Source organism: Xenopus laevis, chromosome 4L (genome assembly GCF_017654675.1).
Source record: "Xenopus laevis strain J_2021 chromosome 4L, Xenopus_laevis_v10.1, whole genome shotgun sequence".
Lineage (NCBI taxonomy): Eukaryota > Metazoa > Chordata > Amphibia > Anura > Pipidae > Xenopus > Xenopus laevis.
The window spans coordinates 43,880,154-43,888,116 of NC_054377.1; positions in this window are offsets into that span (position 1 = coordinate 43,880,154).

Below are 7,963 nucleotides of genomic sequence, written 5' to 3' on the forward strand. Positions count from 1 at the left end.
CAAATTGGGCTACTAATTTAAAGCCCAGATGGGGTTCGAAAGTACAAACTAGCCAAGGTACGGATTTGGGCTACTTATTGTGCCTTGGGCTGGTTTGTACTTTGGAAACCAGCCAAAGTTTCTTGCCCTAATGTGCCACGCCTGTCTCCCAATGCATGTTGGGTAATGTGATATTTGTTTAATAATTTGCCAGCCGTCAAGTTTAATGTGACTACAATACCCAGCATGCAATGGGACTGAGTTGTGTAGAAGTTGGGAGTTACCAGATTTTGGCCTCTGTACCCCAGTCACCCATCATTCTTGCATTTTCCAGTTACTTTTCTCAATTTCAGACAATTTTGGGGCAAAAATCTGCAGGCCACCAAATTTATAGAGATTGACCTGTTTTACCAATATTTATTGAAATTGTATATGTACATACCTCCCAAAATTTTTTTCTGCACGTAGCGCAGCATTTTTTGACCACACCCCTTTCTGTGGCCACACCCCCTAATTACCATGTTCGTTTTACAAAATTTGGCAGGTTATGAAAGTTTGAAAATATTTCTCCTTATCTAAACTGTGTTTTTGTGTCTCAAAATTGTTACAAAGTATCTTATTTGCACCTGTTAGCTGTTCTGGGCTCTCTGCTAAAAGCCAATTAAGTGAGAAACTTTGTTTCTTTCTCTGGCTGTTCAGTGCAGAGAAATGAGAAAATCAATTCATACTTACCGAGATTTTCTTTTCCTGGACTGTAACATGGCAGTGGGCACACTATGGGTTAATCCCCCCTGCCACGTGATTGGACAGGCTTTCCTCTATAAAAAACTTACTTCCGCCCCTGGCCGCCATCTTTGCCCTACTGGAGTCTCCCCCAAAACAGGGTGGGAAGCTGTGCCCACTGCCATGTTACAGTCCAGGAAAAGAAAATCTCGGTAAGTATGAATTGATTTTCTCATTTCCTGTTCCTTCCACATGGAAGTGGGCACACTATGGGATGTACAAAAGATCAACACAAACTGCTGGGAGGGAATATTTAATCGTCAAATAAAGCAGACTGCAGAACCGCTGATCCAAATGCCGAACATTTTTTCATAAAGACATCAAATTGGTAGTGTTTAGCAAAAGTGTGAAGAGAGGACCAGACTGCTGCTTTGCAGATGTCTTCCGCCGAAGCCCTGGAATGGAATGCCCAGGATGCAGCTAATGCCCTTGTGGAGTGTGCTTTTATCTTAGAGGGTACACTGTCATGTTGAGAATTATAAGCCGAGTGTATGCACTGCTTGATCCAATTGGCTATTGTCGACTTGGAAGGCTGAGTTCCTGCTTTGTTCCCAGACGAGATCACCAGGAGGGAGTCGGTCTTTCTGAAGGCCTTGACTCTGTCTAAATAGATAGACAAGCATCTGATTACATCTAGAGTATGTAGCCGGGTTTCCTTGTCAGTCTTGGAAGAAGGATGGTAATACGATTTCTTGCGAGGTATGAAAATCAGAGATTCTTTTAGGACGAAAATCATCTGTTGTTCTTAAGATGACTCTGTCTTGGAGAAAGGAGAGTTTACCTTCTTGTACTGACAGGGCTTGTAGCTCACAAACTCTCCTAACTGATGGCTAGCAGGAAACACATTTTGAGTGTCAGGAACTTAAGCGGTACTTGATCCAAAGGTTCAAAGGGTTCCTTTGTCAGGGAGTTAAGGACTAGGTTAAGGTCCCATGGGGGAACATGTGAACGGACTTTAGGTCTCAGTCTTTTCAGTCCTTGAAAAAATCTTCTGATCAAGGCCTGTTGAGACCAAGTGGTTTCGGAAAAGTGTGAAATTGCTGAGACTTGACCTTTTAAGGTTGAGTTGCTGAGACCTTTATCCACGCCTAGTTGAAGAAATTCTATTAATTTGACTTCTGATATATTAAGCTGGTTCATGTCATTGGACTTTCCCCAGTCAAGAAATTTCTCCCACACAACAAAATACTTCTGGATTGTAGAAGTTTTCCTAGCTGCCAATAAGGTGGAAATGGAGTTGGCAGAGAATCCTGAAGATCTTAAGTTTCTCCTTTCAAGAGCCATGCCATCAGGTGTAGTCTTTCTGGATGAGGATGGAGTATTACTCCTTGGCTGAGGAGATCCAGGAAGATCGGAAGGCTGAGGGGTTGTTCGACTGATAGTCGTAGGAGAAGGGGGAACCAAGGTCTTCTTGGCCAGAGTGGGGCTACCAGTACCACTTCTGCTTGGTCTTCCTTGATTTTGCCCAATATCCGAGGAATCAGGGGGAACGGAGGGAAGATGTAAGGCCTGTGGAAGTTCCACTTTTTTGAAAATGCGTCTGCGAATATTGCTGTTCTGTCCTGACTCCAGGACACAAATGTTGCCAACTTCGCGTTCTTGTTCGTTGCCATCAGATCTAGGGAAAACGGACCCCATTTTGACTGGATGAGGAGAAAAGCTTTCTGATGTAGTTCCCATTCCCCTGGAACTGCATGGGAGCAGCTCAGTTTGTCTGCTAGAGAGTTCAGACTGCCGGGGACATGTACTGCTTTGAGATCTGACAAATGATGTTCTACCCATGAGTACATAAGTGTGGTCAAGGTTAATAGCTCTCTGGATCTTGTTCCACCTTGCTTGTTGATGTATGTCACTGCAGTCATGTTGTCCGACCTTATCCTTACCGCCTTTCCCTGAACTATGTGTTGGAAGTTGAGAAGGCTCAGATGTATGGCCTTCAATTCCTTCCAGTTGGAAGTTTTGATTATTTCTTCCTTCTTCCAGTTCCCCTGTATTCTGAGATTCTCTAGGTGAGCCCCCCAGCCTTTCTTGCTGGCGTCTGTTGTTATGGTTATCCAATTCTTCGGGAGAAGACACACAGGTTGGAGTAAGTTGTCTTCCTGCAGCCACCACTTTAGAGATGTTAGAATGTCTGGGCTTAGACAGATGAGCTGATTGGGATTCTCCTGGTTGTGGTCCCATTTCGAGAGAAACTCCCTTTGGAGGGCTCTGGTGTGCATTCGGGCCCATTTGACGCATTCTGATGTGGATCCTAGTTTCCCCAGGACTTGTTGACATACTCGTGCTGTTGTCATGGGAAACTGAATGAGCGATAGAGCTGCTCTTTTGATATCTGGGATTTTCTTTGCTGGGAGGCTTAGGGATAAAGTTTGAGTGTTTATCAGGACTCCCAAGAATTTTAGCTCTTGCGTTGGCTGAGTGTGGCTTTTTTCCCAGTTGATCAACCAGCCCAGGTTTTGTAAGTACGACGTTGTCGTTAGAAGATGCGACGTCAGAAGTAGTTTGTTGGGCCCCATGATCAGGAGATCGTCGAGGTATGCAAAGATCTGTATACCTGCTAGTCTCAGTTTGGCCACTACAGGTGCCAAGATCTTGGAGAATATCCTTGGAGCCGTGGCGAGTCCAAAGGGTAGGGCACGGTATTGGAAATGTTGATTTAGTATGTAAAATCTTAGGTACTTCCTGTGAAGCTTTTTTACTGGGATGTGTAGGTAGGCATCTTTCAGATCCAGCTTCACTAGCCAATCCCCTTGTTCCAGGCATTGGGATATTGACTTCAGGGTCTCCATTCTGAAGGAGGGGACATGGAGGTTGTAGTTGAGTTTCTGTAAGTTTAATATCACTCTGAAATCTCCATTTGTTTTCCTGCGAAGGAAAAGATGGGAATATAAGCCTTGGTACCTTTGGTCCCTGGGAACTGTTGATATGATCTTTTTCTTTCTCTAACAGATCTTGTATGATGCTGGTAATAACTTTTTTCCCCTCTGGGGACATGTGTCTGTCTGAGGAAATGGGGAATTTCTTAAATCCAGCTTGTATCCTTTTGACACGATGTCCGTCACCCATGTGTCTTGTATTTCTCGAGCCCACTCTGTCTGAAATAGAGATAATCTGCCTCCTATGATGGACGGAGGGGCCCCACAACCTTCATGCTCTTTTCCTCTGTTTTTGGACTCCCTTACCAGGAAAGGACTGGTCCTTTGGTCTCCACTGCCTGTAAAAAGGTCTGCCTGGTTTGTATTGTTTTGCATCCTTGAAAGTGGGTCTAGAAGTGTACCCCACAGCTGGTCTGCCTCTGACCGATCTATTATCTCTTCTTTCTTGGGGAAGAAATGGTGATTTCCCTGCTGACATCTTGGATATGATTTGATCCAGTTCTGGTCCAAACAAGAGATTGCCCTTGAAGGGTAGAGAGCATAAGTTGTGTTTTGATTGTGGGTCGGCGTTCCAGTGTCTTAGCCATAGACCCCTCCTCGCAGATACTGATAGGCTCATGGATTTTCCTGCTAGTTTGACCATGTCCATAGAGGCTTCGGCTACAAAATCATTGGCTATCTTGATATCTTGTAACATGTTGGCGAGTCTGCCTCTGTCTTCGCCTCTTTTGATGGCTTCTTCCAGTTCTTGCAGCCAAATATTGTTAGCTCTTGTGACAGAAGTAATGGCTACCGCTGCTTTGCAAGTGGCTCCACCGACAACATAAGCTCTTTTTAGTGAAGCGTCCTGCCTTCTCTCCATAGGATCTCGGAGTGAGACTCCTTCGTCTACTGGCAGCGTGGTTCTTCTGGCCACACAAGTGATTGCTGCGTCCACTTTAGGAGCAAAATCCCAAGTCTTAGATTGGTCTGCTGGAAAAGGGAACATTTTCCTAAATTTTCTGGAAATCATAAATTTTTTATCTGGATTTTCCCACTCAGATTCCACCGTTTTCTTGATAAATTCATGGATTGGAAACAGATGATTCTTCTTCGATACGGATTTGAACATCTTATCTTTTTTGGTTGGGGACTGTGATTTTTCTTCCAGGTCCAAGGTTTTCCTTAAAGCCTTAGTTAAAGGTTCTACCATGTCTGTGTTGAAAGCTGAATCCTCAGTTGTAGAACAATTGGAAGATAGTTTCCCGTCTGACTCTAGGCTGTCACCTGGTAACTCAGAACTGGAAAGATGTATAGCCACTGGTGTTGCTTGATGTGATCCACTTAGATGAGGATTAATGTTTTTAAGTACATTATCCGTAACCTGTGTGACCATGTCCGCCATGGATTTGTTAAATGAATCCTTCATCCATGTCATGAATTCTTTAAATTGAGTAGTGTTATCTGATGGTTCTTGTAGACATCTAGCGCAGGAGTTGCTGTCTGGTAAAGCTGGATCATTGCAGGATACACATACTTTCCTGCTTGACTTTCTTCTATGGCTTCCAGGAGAACTCCTGTCAAAGAAAAAGATAATTAGTTCTGCAAACATTTTTTATTATGTTTTATTCCCTTGCAAAAGAACATCCATCTTCGCCTCTCATAATAACTCACCCCCTTGAGCCCGAATGAGAGCGTCTGGAACTCATGAAGAATAATCGAATCCTATATCCTGACCCTGGAAGGAGAGGAATAAATGTATCCAGGGTGTCCTGCTCATTCATATGGGCTAACGTAATAAACAGAGGTGTACTTACAGTTGTACCCTCTGAACCGCACAAAGGCACTCCAGGCAAACAGTTTGTCTTACCAGATTGGCAGCTTTGGGGGGAGAAGGCGCCAAGATTTTTAGATTTTCGTGCCAAGCCACTTCCGTGTGCCTTTACGCCTCAGCGTTAATGAGCGTGCGTCCGCGTAGATGCGCCGGCGTGAATACGTACTTGTGTCCGCGAAAACACGCCGGCGTCCTTCCCATCTTGGAAGTGGAAGCATCAGTGTCTTATTGCGCATGCGCCGCCCGCGCGGCATTGCGGCTGACTGCACTGGAGGCACAATTTGGCCATAAGCCCGTCGGCTTCTCCAAGAGCTCTCACAAGGACTCAGGCCTCGGCTCAAGAGCTTCAGCAGAAGAGAGGCAGTCTGCTGGACTTCAGGGGGGAGCGACAGGAGGAAAAAAGATGGCGGCCAGGGGCGGAAGTAAGTTTTTTATAGAGGAAAGCCTGTCCAATCACGTGACAGGGGGGATTAACCCATAGTGTGCCCACTGCCATGTGGAAGGAACAGGAAAAGAGAGACTTTCCAGTACAAATGAGGGACTACGGGTTGAGCTGTCAAAAGACTGTCCCTCCGAAAAAGGGACAGTTGGGAGGTATGTATGTACAGTATTATGGGCTTTCCAGCTTATTCTGGGCCCCCCTCTTTAATTACACGCCTGATGAAACCTGTACTATTTTGCTTCATGGAAAAATTTGCGAAACAGTGAAAATTTGAAAAGGGCATATTTTCACATGTATTCATTTATTTTTTAGACTTTTTTTTCACTGTACATATTGTGCTATTTTTGGGCTACTAGTGCGTCTTGGCTAGTTTCGGGCTGGTTTTGTAGTTGACTTTGGCAGGTTTTGAAAATTAGACGTGGCAACCCTGATCGGCCAGTCAGGTACTCAGATTGAGTCACAGTCAGTGGATGCATTAAATACATAATTGTGCAGTTTTTGCTTTGTCTGAGCTGATCGGAGTCACAACTACAAACTGAATGGTAATGGTTAGTCACTGAACACTATGATGGGCTCAGACTCAGTCAGATCATAGGTGACATTTTAGCCCGTCAGGAATGTCTCTCTAGGAATACTTTTCTGGTCATTCGTGTATTGTGTTGAAAACAAAATGTCCCACATTTCCAGGGACACATTTCTGGTTTTGATTTTTTCTGTCCATGGTAATTGGCAATGGCCCTGGATTTTCAAAATTGACCAGTTGCACAGAAGTATCATATTATGCTCTCACAACCAGAGATTAGTTGTCTGCAGTTGAGTAAATAGATGTTACCGGGCCCCCAACATATTCAGAGGTTGTCCTGTTTTACCAATATATATTGAAATTGCCCTATATCTCCTGGGCCCCCTGCAGGATGAGGGGTGGTAAGATTGAGCTCTCTGCACTAGTAGAACTGGAATTCTGATGTAATAATTAGAATTTTGCCTCTTAAATTTACCAGGGGTGGCTTTACCCAACATTTGAAAAAACAGAAACAACTTTTATGGCCATACCCCGTAAATGCCACCACATCCATTTTACAAATAGCTAATGAAAGTGAAATTGCCAAAGGGGTGGTTCACCTTTAAGTTAACCTTTAGTATGTTATCGAATGACCAATTCTAAGCAACGTTTTAATCGGTCTTCAGTATTTATTTTTTATAGTTTTTGAATTATTTGCCTTCTTCTGCTGACTCTTACCAGTTTTCAAATGAGGGTCACCGACCTCCTCTAAAATTCAAATGCTCTGTAAGGCTACAAATGTATGGTTTTGCTACTTTTTATTACTCAGTTTTGTATATAGGATATTTCCTATTCATATTCCAGTCTCTGATTCAAATCAGGGCATGGTTGCTAAAGTACTTTTGGCCCTAGCAACCAGATTGCTGAAATTGTAAACTGGAGAGGTGCTGAATAAAAAGCCAAATAACTCAAAAACCACAAATAATAAAAAATGAAAAACAATTGCACATTGCCCAAAGTATTGGGCGAAAAGCCTCTTATTTAATTACATTTCAAAAACATTGTATCTTTTTCTGCCTGTTCAGTGGAGGAGATCACAGAGAAACTCTGGACATTTCACTAACAATCCGGGACTACGGATTGAGCCATTAAAATCGTGACTGTCCCTAGAAAAACAGGACAATTGGGAGGTATGTTTCTTGGTAACTTGCGGGCTACTGCCACCTCACCTCGCATCATTTTTTATTCCTCCCTCTCGCCTTCTGTCTATCACAAGTCTCTACAGCCATCAGTGTTGTAAATATAAATAAGCCTTCTTGCCACAAGCTATTGTGGTTCTTAGCTTAAAAATAGAATTCCATTTATGAGGCAAGACAAGACTGCGGCATTAGTACCAGGAATAAAGTAGATACTGTTGCAGTCCTAGGAAATTCCAATAACTAACATTATATGATAATTTTAGAAAGGTAATTGGGGTGTAATGTGCCTAGAGGTTAATTAAAATTAAGTAGTCTAGAGAGGTTTTAGAAAAAAAAAAAATGGGGAGCCTATATATAATGCTGTGTATA